Genomic DNA, 27,570 nt, shown 5'->3' with positions numbered 1-27,570 from the left:
CATTCTGTATTCCTGGAGTGAGGTGGTGGAACCCCCAACCAGACCAAAGGGTTAGAGAGTAGGGGAGAAGGATCTCCAAATGGAAACCGGGGGAGTAGATACTCAGTAGGCACCAAGAAAACTTCAAAACCCTCATGTTAGTATTCCAGTTTAATAAATGAGGAAACTGAGGCTCAGAGGGTTTCAGTAACTTGCCCACGGTCACTGCTAGTAATTGGCAGAGCAGAGACTTGAATCCTGTTTGCTATATTTAACAAGTTATATTTGTTGTTCCGTGTATTCGGAGGAAATATGCTTGCTCTTTAAATAAATAGAAACAAGGATGTATAACTAGAGTAAATGAATTAACATCAAATTTTCTGTAATGAAAATCTTCCTTACCTTGTCCTGCAAATTTATCCCAGGGGACAGGCATAACTCTCCTTCTCATATGCCACCGGCCAAGTTCTGCTGCGGAAAGGAAGGAAGGGAGTGGGGCTATTTATTAAAGATGCTGGATATGCTTCTAATTTCATCACTGGAATGATTTGAACCAAAACCTGGGCTGGCTTCAGGAAAACCAACATGCTAAGTGAATTCTTGTTATAGTCTTTACTTTCTTAGGCATCTAGGAGATATGGTCATTGTTGATTTTGTTCTGAACTTTCTATCACAAAAGGCTACAATGTCTGCTATTAATGGCCTTGTCACATTGACACAGGGCCGTGTACTAACCAAGCTAGAGAAAGCCATGGTGTGCACCCCAGGATGGATCACGCAATTTAGAGTTAGCTGAGCCCTGGATCTGGCACTAATTAACTCTGTAACCTCAGACAGATCACCTAACCTTGCTGGTTCTCACTTTCTTCATCTATAAAATCTTTATGACGTAACTCTTCCTATATAGATTTTTGTGAAATTCAGATGGTGTCATGTATTTTTAAGTTTCAGAATATCTGCAAACCTTGAAACATTTCATAAATAGGAAGTATTACAATCCTCCCAATCTAAGAATCTGGCATCGCTGACGCCAGTCATGGGCACCCAGCAACTGGGCTCCTCCATTCCATGGCCCACCCACCAGTGAAAGCGCAGCTCCCTGGAGATGAGTCCTGTCTTCATTCTGCTGCAAGGTCGCCCCCTCCAGCCGGCCTTTCACTTGGGTTCCTTCTGGTGAAAGTCAGTCACCAGACCCTGCGTCCCTCAAACTTCCAGAGACACAGGTCGTGATCTCCAAATGGTGCCTGTGAAACTCCCTCACTTTGTTTAAGGTGCGGGGGTGTTTCCCACGGCAGGGTGGGGATGGGTGGATTGTGGAACGTAGCACCAGGGCCACTCTCTACAAAGAAGTCCTTGCTCTGGCCTCTTAAACCTCCCAAAAGAGGTTTCTAGCTTCCTTTTCATAGCCTGAAGGTGGGTCATGGGCTGTCTCTGTGTGTCCTGCGTAGCTAGGTGGTCTAGAACTTCCTTTTAGAATGGACCAGCTTAAGACCTACCATGGTATCCCTAGGCTTCGCGGGCTTGAGATAGTAGGGGAAGTAATTTTCTGTACAAAATAAAAATCCCCTACAATTCCACTAGGTTTTTCCCCCCTCCTTTGGAAGTATAGAGAGTAAAAGGAGTCTCCTTCCCTCCTCTCCTCTTTACTAGTTTGCTATGTATCTTTTAAACTTGTCTTTTGTGCTTATAGAAATCTAGAGGCCAGGTCAGTAGAGAGATAGACAGATGATTTTAAAACATAGCTACGAAATTGTTGGCATTGTTCCCATCTAGAGGTGGAACTTACGTTCTCCTCCCTTTAAGTGAGGCAGAGTTGTGACTGTTTTGACCAATGGAACACAGTGGAAATCAAGCTGCAGGACTTCTGAGGCTGGGTCACAAAAGACAATGCAGCTTCCACCTTCATCCCAAGAGACACTGGCTCTTGAAGCATTGAGCCACCACGGAAGAAGTCTGACTGTCCTGAGGCCAGGATGCTGAGGAGGCCACACGTAGGTCCTCTGGTCAACAGCTGAACCCATCCTTCAGCTTTGCAGCCCAGGCACCAGACATGCAAGCAAAGAAGCGCCTTAGGAGTACATCTTCCAACCCCATCTGTTCCAGTCCCGGCCACTCAAGTTGTCCCAGCTCTAGATATCACAGGGCAGAGAAGAGCAACCCTGAACTCCTGACCCACAATATCCGTGAGCATAACAAAATGGTGGTTGCTTTAGGCCATTTAGGTTTGGGGTGGCTTGTTACACAGCGATAAGTAACAGGAACAGACAGAGATATTTATTTCAGAAAGATCCTTTAACTGCACATGGGAAGGATGGAGTAGATGGGGGCAAGATTAGGGGCTGGAAGACAAGGCTTTTGCAGTAATCCACATGAGAGATGAGGGCTAAATTAAGGCAGTAGTTGGGGTAGGAAGGATAGACAGGGCCCCAGTGGGAAATCTCCAGGCTCAACCTCTCAGCCTCACTGGCCAGCATCAAGATTATAAGGTGCTAAGAGACAGGAAGAGAGGGCATAGGGCAGGTACCTTTGAATGTCCTGTGAATGTCCATCTCCTTCGGCATGTTTCAGCTCTTTCCTCTGTGTGTAGAATCGGCTTTCTTACCCCAGGCTGTGATTACAGTGTTTAGTTCCACAAATGGGGGGCCCTAAATGTTAGCTTATAGATTACATTAATCAATCTTTTTTGTTTCATCTTACCCGCTACTTAAAAGCCCCTTAGAAAGAAAATATATGCAAAGTAATGTACGACTTAGCAGAGCCTTGTCATCTTTTCAAGTTGAGCCCTGGTACCCTGTCAGTGAACAAAGAGGCCCTGGGTGAGCAGGGTCAGTCTACAGCAGTCCGTCTCCATAGGATCAGCCTCCCTGAAACAGGGCAGTGAGGTGGGGTGGGAAGGATGGAGTGTACAGAACTACAGAAAAATAAAGAAAAATCGCTCCCGGCTGCCTTCCTAACACGTTTCAAGATATACTGGGTGCAGACTGTTGAACAGTATGTGCAGTAGGAATAGCTTCCATTCTAAAAAACACATGCCCCCTGTGAATGTGTGTTTAGATAAAGACGAGAAGTCTATGTGCTGAAATGGTAAAGACTGATATCTCTGGAGATGGAATTACTTCTGTTTTGCTGGCTTGTTGAGTCTTTTGTGCATTTTTATGTTTTCCAAGTTTCCTGCATACATATTACTTCAGAAAATTTATTTTTTAAAAACTGCTATTTTAAAAATCAGTAGGCCCTCACAATCTCACCCGTCTTGTGCATCCTTATCAGTGCTAGCGTTCCCTGCAGGTTCCACCTGAGAGCAGCTGGGTGAGATTCTTCATGCTACTAGACTAGGAGATGACAAGTACAAAAACGAACTACTGTATACACAACGTTTAGGGGCCTTCTGATTCTGCCTCACAGAAATCTTTTCTAAACCTTTGTCTAACACTCAGCCCATTGTCCAAGTGCTCAGGACAGCCCCTGGGTCCCCCCAAGTCCTCTCCACAGTGCCAGGTCTGTGGTCATTAGTAACCAATGTCTGCGCTCCCAAATCACTTCTCTCGCTGGCATCTCCCATATGCTCGCATTCCCCATCCTCCATCCAAGTGCCTGCTTCCCAGGGAGATCTCACTTAGATGTTAAAAATGGTCAATAAATATTAAACTAATTCACAACATTTGAATAGCTAATAGCCTCATACTCACGGGTTTTAAAAGAGGTTGCCCAGTTAATGTTGATCTGTGTCTCTAATTGGTGATACTAAAGCTTTAGTCAAATGCAGATTTTTCACGCTCCTATTAAATCCACGTGCAGGCAGGTCACAACCTCTTTTAGCCAAGCAGGGAAGGTTTCCTGGAGCCAGGCGCCATCGCCATTACTATCAGATAGAGCAGCAACTAATTCAGTCATGTTGATGGATGCCGAGATGGTGCCCAGACTCATCTACAGTCAGAGCTACAGAACTAGAGTGCAAGGAACTAATTTCCTCCTGGCCTGAAGTGCTCCAGGTCACCCTTGGTTACAGGGAAAATGACATGAGTCACTGTGTCTCCTGCGCCAGCTCATCCAGTGTCGTGCACAGCTAAGCCACCAATAACAATAGGTCTATGCAGAATGCGTGTTGTTTCATCTCTTTACCTCCAAAGATCTCACTCTAATTTCCCCGAAGAAAGGTTAGGGAAACTGCAAAATGCAGCATTTACGGAAAGTGCTTTGATCCAATACCCAAGAGGAGGGAAAATGCAGACAAACTTCTGAGCTCTCGCCAGTGTGCCAACTCAAAACAAGGCTGTACCTGCTCAGGAGAACACCTTCCCCAGGGGGCCTTTAAAATGATTTGGAGGGTTTTCTGTGGCTTCTTTCTGTGGAGTAGAGGTGAGGATTTGTTGCTATCATTTTGTTTTTATGCCAAGCTTTCATTTATTAAATAAGATGTATAAGTACCTACTATGCGCCAAGTATTGTGCCAGACACTGATTTTTCGAATCTGAATCCAGATCAGTCCTTGCTCTGAAGGAAGCTACAATCTAGGTAGGGGGTTGCGGTGGGGACTGGTGCAAAAGATGATACGAGCAGGAAAAAAAAGGAAAAAGAAATGAAACCCTATAAGAGAATACAGGAGTACAGAGAAGAGAGCAGAGATGTGTGTGTCCTCATGACAGGAAGGAGGCAGAGGTGGGAGTAGGGATCTGTGGATGGGAGGGCAGCTGGGAGGTGTGTGTGTTGGGGTAGGGGGGTGCCTAGAATGGGCATGGGGGTTGAGGGAAGGTCAAGGTCCTCCAACAACCACGACGTGGTGGCAAGAAAGATGGGCAGAACCCCACCTCACCCCTCCTACCCCCCCACGCTAGCTGAGGTGAACAGAGCCACCCTGGCCCGCTTGCATTGGGTGCCAGACCCAAGGCCCTGGCCCAGGGCGGGGGACATAGCTGGAGGGCCTCCTCAGGAGGGGCCACTTCCTTGCGCCTCCTTTATTTCCTCCTTCAGGGCACAGAAGGCCTTGTCTAGGCTGTCGTTGCCATGATCAGGTCAAACAGGCCGGGCTCCCTACTGCTCTGTATGTCGCAAGTTGGCCCCTGTGGTGGCCAGGCTCTCCTCTGTTTCTGTGCTCCACCGCCTCAGCCTCTGCTCCAGGCGGTTCAGCGGGGCGGCTGCAGGAAGATGCAGGTGGGCCGCAGGTCAGTCTTCCTGATGATGCATACACCCTGCGGGATCACGTCCAACAAGCAGATGTGGTTCTGAGCCTGCGCTGCCTGCACGGCTGCTTTGCTGGTCCCACGCAGATTTCCTGAGAATTCGGTGTGCTCGATGAAATTCCAAGGAAAGACCCAGTTCCAGCCCTATATTTTTATATCAGCTTATTTTTCTTTTGTTTCTTGTTTAGCTCTAAAATGAAAACTAAGGGGAAACATTTTGTAACCCATGGAAATTGAAGTGGTGCAATCTGATCTGTTAATTTCACAGTTAGGTTCCTTCAAATCTTCCTTTCTCTGCTGTGAGCCTTTTGGATTCACACTTGTCCTAGGAGATAAATCAGAGAAATGATGAAGGAAAAAAAAATCAAGTCCATCCTTTTGAATAGTTAGGTTATGTTTTATAATCTACTTCCAGAGAGATTCAGAGGAAGCAACAAATATATCTGTTTAAACTGATCCAGTTTAAATGATTGTGAAAAAGTTGGAAACAAAAAGCTACATTTCAACTTTATTTCCTCAATTAGCCTGATAATTGGCAGATAAGTATAGAATATGCCACATCCACTCCAAAGTATATTTACAGGAAAAATGCCAGAGGTCTGGCTCTCTGTTCTTTCTCGCTAAGAGTTCCCAGATGCTCTGTAAATACACCTAAAATATATTAACTATACATGTACTCTTTTCAAACTAATTTTTTAAAATTGAAGTACAGTCAGTTACAATGTGTCAATTTCTGGTGTACAACACAATGTCCCAGTCATGCATATACATACATATATTCGTTTAGACTAATTTTTTAAATTACAAGCAACATATGCTTATGTGTTAAAATGAAACTACAGAAGGCAGTAACAGTCAATCTCCCAAAGTAATCGCAGTCAACAGCTTTGCAAATCTCCTTCTAATATACATAAAAGAACAACAGGATTACACTGCAGATGATGACATCTCCAGAATTTCTGTATTGGACAGTCTTGGAGGGGGCAATCTGGTTAAATGGGAAGGCTAGGAGAGAAGTTGCACTTGTATAGTGAGCAGTTAGTATTTAGGTGAATGTTCACTTGGCCTGGTTTTGGGGGATGGGAGCTGGAGGTGATTATGGGAGAACCTAATGGCTGTTCAGAGTCAGCCATGGCAAGCACTGCCATAAATGCATTTCCACAACTTGCTTTTTTTATGTAAAAATATGTCTTGAACATTTCACCATATCATCAATACATAAAGATCTACCACCTTCTTTTGTAACAGTTACATAGGATTGCCTTGTATTTAATGAGACTACTGATAAACATTTAGATTTTTTCCAGTTTTCACTAAGCATTCTTGTGTGTATGTGTGTGTGTATGATCCGTGGATGTATGTGTGTGTGTGTGTGTGTGTGTGTGTGTGTGTGTGTGTGTATGTATATAATCGACTCATAACATGAGAAATTCTATAGAATAGGTTCACAGAAGGGTAATTTCTAGGATGAAAGATAAGTGTACTTAAAATTTTGACAGAAAACTGTCATCGTTCAATGTACAGTTAATATACTGTTCAATGCACAGTGGTCACATGACCCTACTTCCATCGTGATGGCAGAATACTGTCTTATTTTGAAGGAAAATTAATAGAATGGCCACACTTAGGCTAACAGAGTGCTTATTCTTATGCTTGCTCTTAAAACAGTCAACTGACCTGACAGACGAGTTGCTACTCGCAGCTCCAGGCCCACTGTTGAAACCAAAGCTATTGATCTTACTGTTTCTACTTTATTCCGGTAATCAAAAGTTACAGTCATGCCTGGTCTCTGAGTCGTTCTCCAGGGACAAGGTCACAGGACTGTAACCTTACAAAATAACCTAAATTACCAAGAAGACCATGCCTTGGGCGCTAATAAGAGAAGGAGAAAGAGCGGCAACCACTAACCTCTGTAGACTTGCTCACCTGGAGACACCATGACTCCACTCTGAGTCTGTGAGAAGAAAATGATTCTGTTGATTGTCATTGATGCTTTGTTGTTTGAGCGATGGCTGCATGATCACCCTGCCCCGTCCCCAAGGTGGGCTCACAGTTGTGAAGGCACCAGCCTGCTGTGAGGCCCCTTTGCCTGGCAAAGCAATAAAGCTGCCTCTTTTCTTCTAAGCTCTAAGACCTTGTCTCTGGGTTATTCGGCTCATCAGGGACGGGAGCTGATCTTTCGGCAACAATATGATTAATAGCGACCATATAATTTAGTGTCCAAGTCAGAACACTTTTGATAGAGAAAGTAGAAGCTATTAATTATTATAATTATTAACATAAGCATTATTAATGAGCATAGGATTGCTGAAAACTTAAGACAGTTCTGCAAAAAAGCTTAAGAAATTTCAATTATCCTTTTAATCCCTCTCAAACCTACTTTCTTACTTCCATGGTATTACCCGGAGAGAGCATACAAAACTTCCAAGCAACCTAATTGTCAGATCTTGTCTTAATGACAGCCAACAGATTTAGGGGAAAGGAGGAAGAATCAGCTTCTAAATACGTTTCACTATTAAACTTTCACTTGAAAAATGAAGGTCCCAAAACCAAGAATTAGAGTTGGGAAACAAAATATCTCATGGACTAAAGAAATAATATGGAGGGAAGAAAAAAAAGATATTTTGAAAAAATAGTAATAAAACATTATCACAAAACATTTGTTTCTGTAAATCCAGACTCAGCATTCACTGATAAGCCCGAAAGCTATGTAAAAACATGAAAAAGAAGATAGAACGTAATAGCATAGCCAGCTTTCTGAGGCATATAACTTGGGTTCCAGCAGACTATATTTCAGGTAATCCCTGGACTAGTGTTGATTTTTATGGCTCATCCTGAGAATATACATTCTGTCCTGTAAAATGCCGGTAAGGCTCAGGCTACTTCTCAGGTTCTTTATGGACAGTCCAAGACCTAGGGTACTAGACACAAGGCTTTCTGTGAGTGTGGTCTATCACATGTCACTTCCCAATTCCAGGGCAGCAGGGGGAAAACTTAATTTCATTCCCAGGCAGGATTAACCTATGGTGAAAATCTGGGTAAGTTCAGAAGGCAACTGGCAGATAGTTCCAAAGGGAAAAGGAGAGCCCATCACATGCCTTGTACATGTGTTCCCGTTCCTCTAGTATCGCCCTTTGTTATTCATTAAGGATTGCGTTCTTTTTTCTGCCTGTTACCCCAGGCTCTGGAAGAAAGCCCTTGACGGGTTAATGAATTGCTCAGCACGCTGAATCATCTGTCTTGTGTTTCTCACTAAATGAGAGGCTTTCACAGATCAGTGGTGAGGTGTTGGGAAGTATGTTTTGAGCGAGTGGCAAGCTGTTGAAATGCCTCAGAGCCTTACAATCCACTACCTGAAGACAACCCCAGAGAGGGTGTTTTCCAAATCATTCCTTCTTTAACCTCTTGTCCATTGGCTGCTAATTCAAAAAGTGGAGGTAATGGCCTATTTTTTTTTTTAAAGGATGAGTTAGTTACAACAATAGACTGTTTAGTAGGAACAACAATTAAGCTACTTTGATTTTTTTCAACAGCTAGCACTATCCCCACTTTTTCACCCAGCCCTTTGCTTTGATTAAGGCATTCGTTGGCAAAACATTTGAAATTCATTCTGTTTCTGTGAAACGGATGTTTTCCTTTGTCAAAAACTATCTGAAATCTGAGATCAATCTATGGATACTGACAAACAAAGCTAGCTAAGATTGTCAAAAACAAACAATAATTGCCAAACAGTACGTATGGCAGATCCCATTTATATAAAAATATGTGTAAATATAGGATGTGTTGGTATAGGAACAGAGGAAATTTGAAAGACCATGAACCACATTATTAATAGCTGTTATGTCTGGGGGTAGGATTGCCAGAACTTTTTACTTCCTAAGACATCTGTATGATTTGCCTTTTATACAGTAAGCATCTGTTACTTTTCCAGTCCAAAAGAGAAAGAGGACACAAAAATAAAGTTACTCACAAGGATTGAACTGATTTCTTAGCCCTGCAATCAAATGGGCTGAGCTAGCCAAAAACAAACGTAAGCAGGAATGAACAGTTCATGATGTAGAAGGAAACATTATTAGATATTAATAAATATTATATATATGCTTCTAAGAACAGAGGAAAAAGACAAATGCCAGAGAGACAGGATTTTCTATTACTGAGGTATTACTCATTAAAAACAAACTTTCTTTAAGCTACAGAAACAATAAAAAGATCATGGTCCAGGGGTTTGGGGAGAGGGAGGGAGGGAGGGATAAACAGATGGAGCACAAGGGATTTTTAGGGCAATGAAATTATTCTGTATGATACTACAGTGGTGGCTACATAACAATATGCATTTGTCAAAACTATAGAATGTACAATATCAAGAGTGAACCCTAATGTAAACTATGGACTTTGGTTAATAATAATGTGTCCATGTTGGCTCATTGATTGTTCCAAATATGCCACACTGAAGAGGGATGTTGAGGATAGGGGAGTATATATGTGTGGGTGGGGAGGGCTATGTGCAAACTCTATTTTCTGCTCAATTCTGCTGTGAACCTGAAACTGCTGTAAAAAAATAAAGTCTTTTAAAAAAAATTATTTCTGGGGGTAGGGTAATAACTCAGTGGTAGAGTGCATGCTTAGCATGCAGGAGGTCCTGGGTTCAATCCCTAGTACTTCCATTAAAAATAAATAAAATTTTTAAAATAAAAAAATTAAAATTAAAAAAATAATAATAAACTTGCTTTAAAAAATAAGTAAATTTGTTTCTTAATCTGCTTTGAGAACTTTTCAAACTCAGAACTATTTTAGAAGAGTACTCGTTTTGGTTACATAATCTGAAATCTCAGTTTAGGAAAATACTCCACTAGAAATATGTTAAATGTTAGCTGGTAACGCCTGATGGCAAATTACTGATACATAGTTCAATTATATCGTATCTAATTATATTATATCATTTTCTGCATCATCCCAGTGTGGTGTAGTGAAAAGTACATAGTTTTTGGAGATTCAGCCTGGATTCAAGTCTCCCCCTCCCCCATTATACTTGCAATTTGAACTTGAATAATTTACTTAACTGCCTTGAGCCTCAGTTTTCTGAGTTAAATGCATTTTGTAACAATAACTACTGTGGTAGGGTGGTTATAAGGCTTAAACAGAATAATCTGTAAAGTGCATTTTATAACCTACAAAAAATGTTCTAGTCTGTAGCAGGCACTGACTGTTGAGTGAGTGAATAAATAAATGAATGAATGAGAGAATGTTATTTTAGACTTTGTTGATCTAAAATTTAGTGTCATTTGTTGTGTCCATACCAAAATGAGAGAAAGAGGCTCATTCTAGTTCTTTCAGGTCTGGAGTTTCTTAAGAATAAAAGTGACTCTTACGATTTAGAAAAGGAAAAAAGTAAACAATAATTGAATGAAGGCCCTAGATTTAGAATAATGCTGCAAATTTCTGAAATTGTCACACACACACACACACACACACACACACACACACACACACACACTATGCCCTGCACCTATCATCCTTTAAGGCTATCTCAAATGTTACAGCCTTTGTGAGACCTTTGCTGATTTCCCAGGCAAAAGTAGGAACTCCCTCCCAAGGAGGGCCTGGCTTGCAAAGATTAGCTGTGCCAATGAAGTTCTCTTTCAGAGGAAGTATAACTAGCAGAATCAAAAGAATTTGCCAGTTGGACAGAGGAGCCCACTTACACTGTGAGATCCCTTAATGACAGTGCCCTAGAAGTGACAGTTCTGTGACCCAAGTCTACTCTTGGTCCCCTAGTTAGGAAAGAGGTAAAGTCAGGCATATATTTGGGATATTTTAATTTAGTTATCCTATGCAGGTAGATTGGGAATGTGCAAAGCACCTCAGAGGTAATTTTAAAATACTGGTTCTTTTAGAAAGAACTCAACCTGTGAGCTTGTTTGTAGCCACCTGTTGCGTTTTCTTTTCTTATCCTGCGACCCCTTCCATTCTTCCATTTGCTACAAGACACTTCTGACCAACAATGTGAACCCAAGTAACATTTGGGGAGCTCAGAGCCAAATAGTTCAGATGAGAGTCTGATGGCCAGGAGAGAAATAAGGACCAGAGTTCTAGCTTTGGAAGGTAACAGTAGAAGAGTTATTTAAAATCCACAAGAGTAGAAGAAAATGCCTCATGATTGTGAGTGTGGTTAGAAGAGCCTAAAACGAATCTGGTGCCGGGCAGTGGAGGCAAAGGAAGAGGAGGAGCTCATGGGGCAGCACTCAGAGAAGAGACCAAGGTCAGGACCACCGGTGATCTCTCCCCAAGAGGTTCTGGTGGGAGGGTGGAGATAGAATTCAGATTGTAGTCAGTTTTAAAGTGAAGCTGGACTAAAGAAGTAGAGCAGAGCTCATTAATAATCTTTTCAAGATTAATTACTCCCTCTCCACCCATGGGCAAGGCCACAGGTAACCTATAAATGGAGGCTGAACTAGTTATCTGCATCTTGAGAAATCTCTCTACTCTGGCTCCCTTCCAATTTCCTGAAACTTTTGGCTCTATCTTCCTCTTCTGATCGTAGATCCTTACATTTCCATCCACTTTCCCTGTCTCTGCCCAGTATATTTTGGCCTGGTACAGTGTCTGACCGTCTCTGTGGTTCTCACCCTATTTCACCTGATGCTGCCCTCGGTGCTCTTTTTGTTCCATGTCCCGAGGCTCTACTCCAGCCCCTCCCCATCTGGGCACCCAGACCTTGGCTCCTGGCCTCCCTGAGCCTCCCACCTTGCCTGGGAGAACTGGCTCCGAAGGAGAGAGGAAGACATGAAGCAGAGGAGAGGAGAGTCAAGGAAGGGAATTTCAGTTGGTCTCACGTTCAAAGAGCCTGGGGAAGGAGCACGAACCAGCAACAGAGAGCAAAGGTAGGAGAGGGGACGAGAGCTGAGGTGGCGAGTCTGCTGAGCGAGTGGGAGGGGAAGCAGGTTAAGGACGTAGGGAGAGGCCTTGACAGAGGAAGGGAAACTTCAGCCTCTGAGATAAGAGAGAAGGAGTTGACAGTAAGAATGGGGGTGGTTAACTTTGTAGGAGGTGAGGATTCTGCTGAGTGAGGGGTATGGAGGTTGGGCAGGAGGTTTGAACTGAAGGTTTGGATGGTCACTCAGCAGAAAGGGAGAGTCAATGAAGCTAGGAACAGCATTTTAAATACCACTGAGACCAGCAGAAGCTGGAGACCCAACACCTGCAGTGGTGCCCAGTGCACTACCGTTTTCCCCCAAAGTGCTTTAGCCCAAGAAGACCGTCTCTTAAGAGCCAGGCTGACCATCAGTCCTGGTGATGAAGTCCAGCATTCCCAGCCTGACTTCGTTTCAGCCCAAGGGTCATATGCCTCATCCTTCAGACACTGAAGGACTCAGAATGCAAGAAACTTAATGTCCCTTCAACTTGACCTCTTGGATCTAGAAAGGAGGTGAATGCCCTGCAGGTAACATATACGAATTTGACAGGAGAATAGTAGACTCGACAGAGAAATTACTGTTGCACAGGGTCAAGGCCAGTCTCCCCGCTTGCCGGACACTGGCCCGGCCCTGGCTGAGCCTGCGGGCCGGGTTTCCTGCTACAACTGGAAATCCTCAAGACCCTCACTGCCCATTTTCCAGTGGAGACTGGTCTCTTTACCACACAAAACAGGGGGATATTCTGGGTAAAAACTGTGAGGAATTCTGAGGCAGGCCATGCTTTATGGATGAAGTTTGATCCAAGAGAGGATCTCCGCGGGGCCTGTGGCAAGTTCCAGCAGGGTTACCATCTTGTCAGCCCTTTGCAGCAGGGCTCTGGATTCCAGCCTGCGACCCGCGACCCGCCTGGAGCAGCGCTACCCTGGGCGTCATCTCCAACAGCCTGGCCAGCCCCTCCGTGAAGAACTGTCTGAGAATGTTCGAGAGCTAAGGGCACAGCTGTGGTTGCTCTCTGGAATGAAGAACCGCTTTGTACAAGGGTGCCCTGCCCGGGGAACCCCACCTCCACCACCGGGAAATGACGTGTTCCCTCAGCTGGGAAGGAAGCCAGCCAAGACTGCAGGGATCTCCCCTCCTTTCCTTGCCAGTCCATCTACATTTCTGGGAATGTTCTAGCACCCTTGTGGTTACAGGGAGCTGAAGCTCCCTTGTAGTCCAGGCCCTTATAGTCCCAGTTTCAAGGTTCCAAATGCAAAGGACAAAACAATAAGGGCCAAGCATCCACACATCCCAAGACAAAGTGATAAAGGACCTGGGCAGGAGCTGCTGGCCCAGCCACCACCCACCTCTACCCTATAAAGGAAGCCGGTGGAGGGCTGACTCAGAGACAGCGGTGGTGTAATCCTCTCTGTTCCAGGCCGAGCGGGGAGTCGGGCCTTCCTCCTCACCACAGGCCACGGGAGGGGGCTTCAAGGGAAGACTCAGCTAGTTTGACACATCCTCATAGCTGGCTAAATAATTTGTGGGACCCAGTGCAAAATATAAATGAGGAGATCCATGTTCAAAAAGCACAAGAAAATGACATTAAAAGCATTAAATAAAAAAAAAAAAAAAAAGAAAATGGACCATATCCTTGCTCTCAGAAAGACATCCTGGTTTTTTTTTTTCTCTTTTTACATACTGACTATTTATTTATTTATTTTAATGGAAGTAGAGTCGATTTACAACGTTGTGTTAGTTTCTGGTGTAGCATAGTGATTCAGTTACGTGTGTGTGTGTGTGTATATATATATATATATATATATTCCTTTTTATATTCTTTTTCATTATAGATTATTACAAGATATTGAATACAGTTCCCTGTGCTATACCATAGGACCTTGTTGTTTATCTGTTTTATACAGAGTAGTTTGTATCTGCAAATCCCAAATTCACAATCTATCTCTCCCCACCTCCTTTCCTCCCTGGTAGCCATAAGTTTGTTTTCTATGTCTGTGAGTTTGTCTCTGTTTTATAAATAAGTTCATTAGTGTCATTTTTTAAAGATTCCACATATGAGTGATATCATATGGTATTTTTCTTCCTTTTCCTGGTTTGCTTCACTTGGTTATGACGATCTCCAGGTCCAGCCACATTGCTGCAAATGGCATTATTTCATTCTTTTTTATGGTTGAGTAGTATTCCATTTTATGTGTATATATATATATATATATGTGTGTGTGTGTGTGTATCTCACACTTTCTTTATCCAGTCATCTGTCAGTGGACATTTAGGTTGCTTCCATGTCCTGGATACTGTAAACAGTGCTGCTATCAGAAGCACATCCTATTAATGTATCTGCTTTGGGCAGAACTTAAGGCCTGGATCCTTTAAGAATTAAGAGATGAAAAACAGCATTATTTTTCCTTAATTACCTATTGTGTGCCAGGCACCATGGAATGCTGTTTTACATGTGTTATCTTGTTCAGCCTTCATGACAATCTCGCAGTTCTTACAATTGTCCAAGGTCACACAGATAGTCAGTGGCAGAGATAGGATGCGGACCCCGGTCTTACAAGCTCCAAAGTCTGGGTTCCATCTACTCTACTTCAGTGCTTCCCATGAAAGAAGGGAAAGGGTAGAATACTGGTACTTTGAGGGCATCTACTTGTGCCGGAACTGTGCTTGATGGAGTTGGTCCAGCTCTTTGAGGATGAATGTCTGCTTCTGGAGGACCCCCTTCTGGGCCCTCCAGATATGCACATAATCTCTGCTGTTCACTGCAGCAATCTGACTACCAGGCAGAGAAGCTGGAACACTGGTGGAGAAGGAAACAGAAATGTTTCTCATTCTCTCATACATTTGTTTATTCATTCATGTGCAGTGTTTTATTGAGCCCTCCTCTCTTGCATCCGTGACTTCCCAGGGCAACTGTGCCTCTCTCTCTCTTTCTTGCAACATTCTCTTTGTCCAGAACCAGCAAAATTTAATGAAAAGACAACTGAGAGGTTATGTACATGATGAAAGGAAAATAACTTATTTCAGGGTTGCATGCTATCTGAAATGAGATTTCAATACATTAAACAACAACAACAAAATGATTTGTCTGGCCAATTATCTTGTTTGTCCAAGAATTATTTTATTACTTGACTCAGCCATAGGTCTGCATAACTAACTGCCATCAGATAAAACAAAGAGGGTCATAATTAAGCAGAAGCTGGGCAGTGAGGTTGATGATCCTTTTCCTGTAAGGTTATGATCTTGGAATACGTGTAAATTCATGATTGCACTTAATGCCTTGTCTAAAACATGGTCTGAAAGGCTGGAGCTGCAAGTAACCTTGGCAACAAAGCAAAAAAGGAGGATGGCTTATTGTGGAATCCAAAGATTATAGAGCTGAAAGTTTCACGGTGGTCATCGAGTCCAGATGTCTTATTTGACAAATGGGAACTGAGGCTCAGAGATGCTAGATGAACTTTCTGATGACCACCCACAAGTCGTTAAAGCAGAGTTGAGCCAGGAACAGGAACCCAAGTCTCCTGGGTACAAGTGCAGGGCTTTTCCATTATGTCTTATTATTCTGCCTATTGTTCATTTCTGGAGGTTATTTTTGTTTACTAGCTTAGTTATATTTAAATGGTTTTATTTTCATTTTTATTGTTTTTAAAATTATAAAAATAATATCTGCTTATTATAAAAATATTTAAAATAGAAGTTTGTACAGTAAAAAACTGTGTTTGCCTTTCACTTCTCTCTCCCAAATAGATTTTTTTTCTCCAGAGGAAACCTGTGTTAATGAACCAGTATGTATTCTTCCTGATTTTTTCCTATGCATTTATGAACACATATATTGTTTCCTTTTTCTTTAGTGTCAATATACTATTCATATTGTTTTGAGGTTTGATTTTTTTCATTTAACATTTTACTGTATTAGTACAAAGATACCTAAGTCATTTTTTTAAATTGGGATATAATTCACATAATATAAAATTCCTTCATTTTAAAGTATAAAGTTCAATGGTTTTTAGTGTATTCACCATATTGTGCAGCCATCACTGCTGTCTAATTCCAGAACGTTTCCATCACCTAAAAAGAAGCCCTGTATTGATTAGCAGTTAGTCCCAATTCCCCCTGTCAACCATAATCTATTTTCTGTCTCTCTGGAGTTCCCTATTCTGGACGTTTTATATCAATGGAATCATGCAAAATATGGCCATTTGCATCTGGCTTCTCTTACTAGCATAATATTTTCAAGGTTCATCCATGTCATAGCATATGTCAATGCTTCATTCCTTTTTATGGCTGAATAATATCCCATTGTATGGATAAACCACATTTTGTTTATCTGTTCATCAGTTGGTTGCCTTTTGAGTTGTTCCTGCTTTTTGGCTATCACAGATAAAGTTACTATAAACATTCTACATGTTTTTGTGTGACTATATGTTTTCAATTCTCTGGGGCTCATTCTTTGGAATTATTGCATAATATTCTATAATTTGAATTTGCCTTATAACCATTTCTCCTGTTGTTGAACATTTGTCCTTTATTCATCTTTTTAAAAAAAATTACATATAATGGTGCAATATACATCCCGAAGCATATTTCTTTGAGAGAGACAGCACAGTGTCTGCAGTGTCACACAGAAGGGAGTACTCTGTGTCTGGATCCCTGCACTGACACTTATCAGTTGTGTTAACTTAGTCTTCCTGCTTCTGGTTCCTCATCTGTAAAATGGGAAAAGAATAGAACTTACCTTACAGGTTCTAAATGATTAATATGATAAAGCAGTTAGACAGGGCTTGACACATGGTATGTGTTCAATGAATGTTGTTAATAGTACATGCAAACATTTCTGTAGGTTAGGTTTGTAGAAATAGAATTTGGGGACCAAAATATTCATTTTTATAATTTTGAAAGATATTGCTAATTGCCTTGTAATACCACTATACTAGCAGGAATGCCTATTTCCCCACACTCTTGCCAATTTTGTAATATATTAAGCTTTTTGAGTTTTTAATTTATATTTTGTTTATCTCATAGATTAGAATGGCATCTTGTTGCTATAATTTGCATTTCCCTAATTCCAACTGAGATTAAGTATCTTTCAATATGTTTATTTGCTACTTGTACTTCTCCTACTGTGAAATGCCTGTTTATATCTGAGGCACACTTGTATTTTGATTTGTAGACTCTCTTTGTGTACGGTAACTAACCTTTCGTTATATATTTTGAAAATATTTTCTCTCAGTTTGGTTCTTGCCATCTAATTTTGTTAATGATGTCGCTGGCATATTGAAGTTCTTAATTTTTGTGAAGTCTAACATATCAATATTTTCCTCTGGCAGCTCTCCCATAAACAATTAAATGCTCAACCTGGAAATGATACAGATTACCTCTACTCCTTGATCAGAACTGGTCACACAGCCCCACCTAACCACAGAGAGACCAGGAGGTAGAATCCCAGCCGAATCCCAGGAGGTGAAGAGCTGGAAATATTCGGTGAGCAGCCTGAGTAACTACCACAGCGGTCTAAGTCAGAAAGAGACTGTCAGAAACGAAGGAAGAATGACAGAATGGCAGAGGAAGTGTTAACGTGCCTCTAAGTATTAGGCGAGAAGACATTGATAAAGTAATATAAAATTAATTCCAGTCAAGTTAGGAAGATGTGGCTCCAGGAAGCTGTATCATATAAAGTAAGCCTGGAATAGGATGCCAAGAGGGCCATTTTCTCCGAAGAAGCTGATAGAGTTCTTAGCCTTCAAAGAGTGAGCCGAGGAATAGTGTTTTTGCTCATCAGCCATCGATTTAATCCTGATGTGAGGAGTTTACATAGATCATTCAAATATTAAGTCACCAAGCCACAGGGTATTTTGAATGCATTTGGGGAATGCAGAGCTGTCTGTTCCTGAACAAATGCCTGCCCAGCCCCCATTCTCTGTAGGCGTTCTTAGTATGTGTGTGTGCACTTCCATGAGCGGAAAATCAATACCTTCTTGGATAGATGGAAATTGAGCTATGTCAAGGCATACATGCGTTGTCTGATAGCATCTTTCTGCCAGGAATCTAATATATTGATCAAATTTCCCTAGCACAGCATCCATGCCATATAGAATAGCAAGACAGGCTAATGGTAGGGATGTTGGCAATATATTTTTCTGAAATGTCGCCTTTAACTGAAAAATCAAAGCCTGAGATTTTCATGCAGGGTGCTGCCTCTCCTGACGAGTGTTCTAATCTTTGAATTTTCTGGCAGGGGTCACGAACCACACGCTCTCCTGTCTGTTTCTGTGGCTTACTTGCTCCTCACTGAGGGTGAGAAATGATTTTCTCAGTTGGAACTCTCCTGTTAAAGACAGGGTTCTGCCTCCTCCTCTCCTTTGCCTCCACCTCTTCCTCCCCTTTCTGTGAGCCAAAACCACATTTCCTTTTTTCCCCAGTAACAGCAGCAAACGCGTGGGTGGCTATTCGGCTGACATTCTGTATAGCCACAGGAGTTGTACCTTTGCACGGTGCTTGTGTTGTTTTCATTGTTGTTAATAACTTTTGTTATTACTGTTGTTGTTTAAAGGTCAGGGTGATGATGGGGAGGAGGAGGAGGACAAGCTCTCTGCCTGGCTTTTTAAGACCTGCTCATTCCTAGCTCAGAACGATGACACACAAGCACAAGGGGTATAGGCTGACACTGCTCACCATTGATGCGTCTGCCTTCAGCTACTAAAGAGGAAGGGACACGCAGGAGCAGAGAAGAGGATGTGCCTGTATTTTTAAATAAACTGCCTTGTGATGCAGAAGGCCTATGAAACATTTTAGATATTGAACCCAAGACACATGGAAAATTACTCACATGGTTTTATTTTTTTCCCCCCAATGACTCTAGTAATCCAAAGGGAAATTATTCCGGTGGAATGACTCATCTAAAGCACGTTTTTTGACTGCATCTTGGACAAGGAAGAAGCTATTCAGAGATAACAATTTATTATTTAACATTTTGACAGGTCCACAGAAGTACAAGTCAATTGAGTCCAAATAAAGAAATGTGCTATTTTTAACAACTTGTAGATGTTCTTGGCAGAACCTAGACTAGACTTTATTAGAGGAAAGAACAAGCTTCTGATCTTTTTCCTTCAGGTTTTCAATTCAAGTTTGATAATCAAAATAATATTTTAAAAGAAAAGCCAAGAAATAGCCTTAGAAATTTTTATGACGATATGATGAAAGGTTAGCAAGGAAGAATGAGGAAAGAAAGAAGAAACAAACTGTGGCCTGGAACTAGAAATGGATGCGCCTGAAAGAGAGAAATAGTGATATTTCTATTATTTCATTCCTATTATTGCATAGATTGTGAGGTGAGGTTTCATATATTACAACACACATTCATTTCCCTATAATAAAGGTATTTTTCCCTTTATAGATGAAAAATTCCACCTATATCCTAATGTGCAGCAAATTTAATATGGGATTGTTATATTTTCACAGTGTTTTCAAACGTTTCACACATGTCACTTCATAGAAGAAGCATGCGTTCTCAGCAGATAGGTAGGGTGTGTGTTATTCCGGTTTTGTTGATGAGGCAATAAAAATCAAGGTCATATAGCAAAATAATAATAAAGTTGGAATGTACCTCCTCAGCATCAAATCTATTACAACATACTGCCTCTTTAGACCAAAACTTACCACATAATTTGGCACACACTTACCTTCATTTTCTTTCTTTCTTCTGAGGGTAAGTTTGAGCCCACAGAAGTCCTTGAAAAGTTCTGTTTGATACATAAAATTTTTATCTTTCTTCTGAGGTAGTGACAGTCGAGGGTTTGTTCCCTGTGTAGTGAAAATGGGTATTATGTTGCATGTCAAAGGCCCAAATCGGGAGCACTGGCCCGATTTTACCTTATACCACTTTCTAGCACCTTCACTTGAAGTGACTTATACTGTGGTTAACAATGTGTAGTAACAATGGAGAAATTAACATAGGTATGTCATGATGATTGGACAGAGACATTCATAAATTAGAGTTTGAATAATCATACCATTATTTAACGATCTGATTCCTCTCTTACTTTTTCTGTATTTTGCAGCTTAGTTCTTTACTATCATGTGTTTCATGTTTAAGTCTGATTTTTTCAACACATAAGTAAATTGAATGTAGGACTTCTCATTTCTTTTGTAACCCTACAGCTAAAGTCTTTACTCTTTTGAATCCTCTTGAAACTTTCTTCATTTAAAAATATTCCATGCTCCATTTTTGCTAAATATTATATTTTTATTGCCTACTTTCGTGGTAAATTTATTATAGTCCCTAAATATCAATGCCAATTCATTCCTTTTTCTTTCTTTCTTTCTTTCTTTTTTTTTTTTTGGTGGGGGAGGTAATTAGGTTTATTTATTTTTAAAGAAGGCCCTGGGGATTGAACCCAGGTCCTTGTGTATGCTAAGCATGTGCTCTGCCACTTGAGCTATACCTTCCCCCTCATTTCTTTGTTAATTCCTTCATTTATACATCTGTACATTTAGTACTGGTAACATGTATTGTACTCCCATAATATTTACCACATTGTTGTACTTATCTGTTTCTCCTTCTAGATTTGAACCATTTGAGGAAAAAGACTGTGTGTTTGTAATGTTTTCATTTGGGGAGTTACTTGGTACATAGTAGGTTCAACGAATTTATTTAGATGATCCGGTAAAATGTCACATGCCTGACCAGCAGTGACTAAATGCTAACTAGTAGTAAAGATAACGCTGACTTCTTTTACTTTATTTTAATCATTTTTCTTATGAATGAAACGTTCAAAATATTTGAGAGAATAAGACTCTAGCTTTTGAATGGAGTTCAAAATTTCACTACCATGCAAAACCCTATTTAGATAAACAAATAAACAACCTATTTTTTTGGTGGCTGGATATTGAATGCCCCTGAAGCTAGTAAATATTTCATCAATATGCAATTTTCAGTTGGTTGATATATGCATATATATTGATAAGCAAGGAACCTTACGTGAGATCAATATATACAATATTTTAAATCCTGGTAGAATAAACAGAGAATAATGAAAAAAACAATGGGTATTCATCTCTTTGTTCATTTGAAACTCTGCCTCGGGTTAAACCAAGCAGCCTTTTCAAAATCATTGGAACTGTAACAACACGCCACTAAATGCATTTACTTGTTCAATTTTTCATTTGCAAAGGTAATCCATGCTTTAAAACCTGGAAACCTCTGAAATATGCATCAGGAGGGGGCCGTGGGGAGACTGCCTTGAGGTTAGGGCTTTCAGTTTCTTGGTTGCTGAGTCTGAGATTTCTGCTGAAGGCCAAGAAATATCCCTTCATTAACCGGTTCTTGGTGGCAAATATAATTAAGAGCTTGCCACAGACCCGAATGCTGTAAAAGAAGAGATGTCTCCTGCGGTGAAAATAGGGCCAGAGACGCTGATCCCATGACAAGAGTCCTGTACAGTCACCACCCTGTAGTTGGGGATCTGATTTAACAAGATGACTTGGAATAGAAAGCCGCTCTGTAGCGGGTGGCTTCTGACAGCGCGACCTGCGGTGGTGCTGGCATGTGCAGAGCACAGAGGCTTGATTTCACATGTTGGCGATTCCTCTGATTTACCAAAGCCCTTCCCCAAGGACACTCATGTCAAGCCAGTTAGGTGCGTGTTTGTACAGGTGGTGGATCAGCTGTTTTCTCTGGAAGTCATCCCCTTCCTGTTCCAGTTTTCCCATCGAGGGTCACGCAAGGGTGACAAGTTTACTGCTCCTTGAAGGCTGAGCCTGCTGTAGCAGTGGCTGCCAAAACACAGCCTCAAAGAGACAATGATTTGAACCTGGCTTGCCAACTGCTTGTCTCTAGACTCCCTGGCACCACTCGGTTTGGGGAAGAAAAAATGTACCTGGTAGCATTCAAGTCTAGAATTGTAATGAAGTTAGGGTGTCCAGATGTATCCCTTTAAAGGGATTAACCCAGTGTTCCAGGAAGCCTTTTGAGGTTAATAAATTATTTACTTTTTCCAAAGGAGATAGGAATAGGAAGTCTTCAATTGTGCTCGTAGAGATTAGAATTTGAGATTGTCAGACCTTTTTCTAGGGGAGGAGGGAGTTGTTTGTATTACACAGAACATGTCCACAGTGGAGCTTTGTTCCCACCTGGGTCATTAGTGCACACTTCTGATCCTGCCAAGGTCCCCTGAGCACACCAAATTACACTTTGCTGAAGTCAGCTGTAAGGAGATTGGATGATGTGGTTAAAAGAAAAATCCGAAACCATCTTGGGTTGGGAAGGAGGGATTTTGAAATGCTGGTATTTGCCTTTGCAAGATTACATACTGCTGATAACCCCTTCCGTCATGCAATTCTCTCCTCCTTCAGCTCCCTAAACAGACTTGAACCATTTGCAAACCCTTCTCCTCACACCCTTGACACCAGTCAAGCCAGACTCCTTGCCATTTTGTGAACACAGTATCAAATAAATATTTATCAAGTCCATGCTACGTGCCAGGTACTGTGTTATGTGTTGTGTATATATAGAAGCTCTTCACCGTGATTAGTAATTATCCATTCTTTTATTCAATCAAGAAATACTTAATGAGCACCTGCTATACATCAAGCAAATGCTAAGCAGTGAGGGTGCGGCTGCGAACAAAGCAGATGTGTTCCCCATCCCAGAAGAGCTTGCAGTCCAGCAGATGAGATAGATGTTAAATAATACCAGGAAGGGGAGGACAGAAGACACAGGGACGCAGAGCAAGGTCTGGCCCTGAGAGAGGGCTATTTACCCTGAAGTTGTAGGAATCAGCCAAATTAAGAGGGTGAGGAGGACTGCTGGGGCTGAGGGAAGAGTCTGAAGGTCAGAGAATGGCACAGTGGTGTGGACTGCCTTGCCAATATTCCCAGTTCAAATCCTACCTTAACACTTACTTTCCTTGTAACCGGGCATGTCACTTAACTTCTGTGACTCTATTTCCTTATCTTTAAACAGGGATAGTAACAGTACTATGCTATTTGTTGTCCTGATGAACAAGTTGCTGTGTGCCCAGCACATAGTTAGCAAATAAATGTTAGTTATTTTAACCAGGAAGGGAGGTGTTTTGAGTTATTCTCTAATCTAGAGTGCAGCGTGCAAGAAGTACAGATGGAGGGGAGGTAAGAGTACCCAAAGAGCTTGGATTAAGAGGGTCTGGGGCACCAGGAGGTCTTGTAAACATGCGAAGGACCTTCTTGGTCTGTAGAGAAGTGGGAAGTCATTGAGAGGATTTAAGCAGGAATGACACAATCATTTTATCTGAGCCAAGCTGGTGGCCATGGAGATAAACCAAAGTGTGTGGATTGGCAAGATATCTAGGAGGTAGAATTAACAACACTTGGTTATGCATTGAAAGTGTGAATGAGGAAGAGGGAAGAATGATGATTACCTGGACCAGAAAGAAGCCAGGGTACCTGTTGGGGCCAAGTAACAGGGGGAAGTTGAGGACAGCTGTGGATACATGTGAGTTGATAGGTTTGGTGGTGAGAGTTAAGGAGAAATGGAGGGTGGTAGAGGTCCGAGGAAGCATGATTTGAAATACAAGTTGCAGAGAATGGGAGAGAGCACTAACTAGGGAAACCAAGGCAGGGCAGAGGACGCTGGTGAATCTGGTGATGTTTAATTTTTAGTGGCACCAGACTGCCTAGGTGTGAGGTTTTCTCAGCAGTTTTCAGCAGCTCTCAGATGCAGAAGAGACATGAACAGTTCAAAGCTCTAAAATCAGGATAATCAGATGATGATGATAATGACCCTGTCTACCATTTATGAAGGCTTTCTAGGTGCCAGGTGCTTTTAAAAGAGCTTTAATACATTATTTCATTTAATTAGATGCAGGCATGTCTTAGAATTGCATGAAATGTACCAGACAGTGGCACATTAACTGACTAAACTCAAGTCAGCAAATAAAAACTTAGCTGTTCGGCATGTTATTTATATGATTCTCAAGTATAAATTGTATTTCTCTGGCCTCACAAATTTATGGTGAAAACTAGGGTCAAAATAACAGCAATGAAACAATGTCTCTTTGGCACTGTCTTTATTTACTACTCTGAAAAAGTCGTTTCCTCAAGTTCTATATAGATTTCCCAGGGCTGCTTTAACAGAGTACCACTCCTGAGTGGCTTAAAACAACAGAAATGTATGGTCTCAGTTCTGGAGGCTAGAAGTCCAAAATCAGGGTATTGGGAGAGCCATGCTCCCTCTGAAACCTGTAGGGGAGAATCCTTCCTGGACTCTTCCTCGCCTCTGGCGGCAGCTGTCAATCATTGGCATCCCTGGGCTTGCAGCTGCATCCCTCCACTCTCTGCTTCCATCATCCCTTGGAGTTCTCCTGGTGGGTCTGTGTCTTCACCTAGCGTTTTCCCTTTCTTCTAAGGACACCAGTCATATCAGATTAGAGTCCACCCAAAGGACCATATCTTAACTTGAGTACACCTGCAGTGACCCTATTTCCGATAAGGTCACATTCTGAGTACTGGGGGCAGGACTCCAATGCAGTTTTCTAGGGGACACAATTCAACTCTCAACAAATTCCTTTCAAGTAGCTCTGAAAGTGCCCAGGGGTGCCCCTGGGTGGTCATGATCTTATACTCTGTTTCCACACATTTCCTCCTCTTCCATTTTGATTTGTTCCAGTGATGTCTCTCATGCTGCCACCAAGGTCAATATGCTTCTGCAAATACTTCCAAACCTGCAAAGAAGCACCGGAGGGACAATGCCCACTGAAGGTGCCAGTGTCTCCTTGATGCCACTGTAGCCTGGTGTTCTGTCCCGAGCCCCCTGTGATCCAGCCAAAGGTTGGTCTGCTGTGTCTATTCTGAGTCCTCACATGTCCCACATTGTAACCTGACCCCTAACTGTACCTCCCCTCACAGTTTGTAGACTACTCTACTATACACTTTGCTTTTGTCCACTTTTCTGCAGGTCCTGCTCCCTAAGCCCAGTGGGGCTGGAGGACAATCACAGTGACAGATGCAGTTTGGGACTTACTCATCCCTCTCACTGACATTGACCTTGAACCAGAGTCCTTGAGCCAAACTTGTGAGCCTTGCCTTTCTCTTTCCCTGGTCTGGTGGCTGTTATGGTGCACTTTGGTACAAATAAAACCTCTGCCAATGCAGACACGCCCAGAAATATAAACAAGAAGCATAGGGTGAGTGCAGTTTAGCTTCTCAAGCCAAAACTATGGCCTCCTAGGATATATATTTAAATTAATTTTCTACAAAAATTTATTCACAGCATGATGCTTATCATTGATAAGTGGTAGATTGGGCTGCCCCCTGGATCTGCTGCTCAAAGCCTGAATGATCATCTTCTGTCCTATGAGAAAGAGCTTTCCCCACGCACTTCCCATTTAGTTTGTACTTTCCTTCTCTTTCCAAGCCTATGGAATCCAGCAAGATGTTGGATTTCAGCCCTCAGCCCCTTCTGGCCAATCACAGCCTCTCACTACAGACAACACAACCATGCCCAGTAATATTCAGCTCTAGTGCATCTTGACTTCTCCTTTTTTCTAGGAGGCCCTATCATTACAGTAATTATAAATGTTTGCACCTAATCTTCACTCTAACAGTTTTCGCTTTCACCACAGTGAGAAAAGGATTGGCTGTAATCATATCTGTGTCTTTGATCCTAACCTGTCTCCAGGTGTGATACCTCTCTTCCCTACCAAAATGTCAATCTAAAGTTAGTTAATCATCAGTCAATCAATGAATACATATTTGTTAGGTGTTTTCTTGTGTGCCCTGCATTGGCAGAAAAGAGACAAAGGAAATGACCTTTTTGGTAACTCTTATTTTAAACACTTCAAACCCAGACGATGTAAAATCATTCATTCAAGAAGTGCTGAGCATCTACTATGTGTTAGGTACCATGACAGGCACTAGAGGATACAACAGAAGCAAAACTGACATACTCTCTGTCTTGCTAGAATCTACCATCTCTTGAGGGACCTGGATCTGAACAATCTTACAAGTAAATATATATTCACAAATTTTGAGGGGAAGAGGGAGGTATTTAGTTTATTTATCTATTTTTAGAGGAGGTACTGGGGATTGAACCCAGGACCTGGTGCATACTAAGCATGTGCTCTACCACTTGAGCTATATCCTCCCCTCCCATATTCACAAATTTTAATTAGAACTGTAAAGGAAACGTACATGATGCTATACCTAATAGGGAGAACCTAAATTAGGTTGGGTGTGGATGGGCGACAATACTTAAGCTGAAATTCAAAGGATGAGTGAGAAGGGAAGACACCATTTCATACAGAAGAAGATCACATGGAAAGGCTCTGTGATAGAAAAGAGCATGGTGCTTCAAAGAAACTGAAGAAAGACTAGTGAAGCTGGAACACAGTGAATTAGGAGGAAAGTGAGACCAGATGAAGGGGAGGGAGGGCAAGGACAGATCCCACGTGGGAAGCATTGGAGGATTTTAAGCAAGAAAAAAGCATGATGGGATTTATGTTTTAAAAGTTTGCTCTGTTTGGTGGACAACAGAGTAGGGCCAGAAAGTGCAGACCAGGTAGCAAACAATTATTACGATTAAGGGGAGAGAATATAGGGAGTGGTGCTATGGAGACAGGAAGAAGTGAACAGATTCAAGAGATATTTTGGAGATAGAATCAACAAATTTCTTTTTAGGGGAGTATGAAAAGAAAGCATTAACCAATACAAATCACTGAATTATATAAATTCTAACCCAAATAATCTGGAAGTTAATCATCTGCTCAGCACTGGAGTCAACTGTGAGAATCTATCCTAGTGGCTTCAGGGGATATAACATAGAACAAGACCCAACCCTGTGGGCAGATAGAAAAATCGACTTTCATTGTAGTGCATGCTTTGCCTGGGGCTGTGTGGTCCATTTCAGGATTTCAGGAAGTGAACAAATGAAAGGGTTTTTTTTTGTTTTGTTTTGTTTTTAAGGCTGTTGTCAGAAACGAGCTTTCAGATACACAGAGAGCAGGAACAGGAAATGATGAATGTTTTTCTTAACGCAGTAGGCAGTCTCCTGCTTGATGTCTCCTCCTCCAGTCTTTGCTTTTTCCTGGACATTCACTAGCGAGAGCCCATAGGAGTTATCTTTGAAATACACCTGCTCAAAGACATCCAAAGCTACACTCCCTGCCCACTGCCAGTCACACTGACAGTCAGCTTTCTGCAGACACACTGTATCTCCCCAGATCTAACTGATTCTTCTCATGGCCCTCTTTCGCCCTCCTTCCACCCAGATCCTGGCTCTCAGAAGACAGCTGGAAAGATGTGAGATGGAATGCACTGTAAGCTCATGGGAAGAACATGCTGGGCTTCCCTAACTGGTTTTTCTTAATATCAATCTGTCACGCAATGAAGAGGAACTCCTTCCCTCAGAGTCAAGACAAAACATCTCTTTGTTTTAACGGCCAAGTCAGAGGTTTGGGGTAGCTGGCGGAGGTGTCCTGGTGAAGAGGGGGATCTTGCCTCAGAGGCGGGTGGGTACCCCGATGCCAGGA

General features: G+C 41.9%; 1 long non-coding RNA gene and 1 pseudogene across 1 annotated transcript; one reads left to right on the top strand and one right to left on the bottom strand.

The window, feature by feature from the left end:
- Positions 1-4,905: 4,905 nt before the first annotated feature.
- Positions 4,906-6,939, bottom strand: LOC102513704 (annotated as a pseudogene).
- Positions 6,940-11,363: 4,424 nt separating this feature from the next.
- Positions 11,364-25,893, top strand: LOC116658628. Its single transcript, XR_004313847.1, has 4 exons — positions 11,364-12,040; positions 17,398-17,551; positions 24,711-24,871; positions 24,999-25,893. It is a non-coding gene; the product is annotated as an uncharacterized LOC116658628 (long non-coding RNA).
- Positions 25,894-27,570: the final 1,677 nt, after the last annotated feature.

This window comes from Camelus ferus, chromosome 21, assembly GCF_009834535.1.
Source record: "Camelus ferus isolate YT-003-E chromosome 21, BCGSAC_Cfer_1.0, whole genome shotgun sequence".
In the NCBI taxonomy this organism is placed as follows: Eukaryota; Metazoa; Chordata; class Mammalia; order Artiodactyla; family Camelidae; genus Camelus; species Camelus ferus.
Note: the sequence above shows the minus strand (reverse complement) of the source record. Positions and strands in the feature narration are given on the sequence as shown.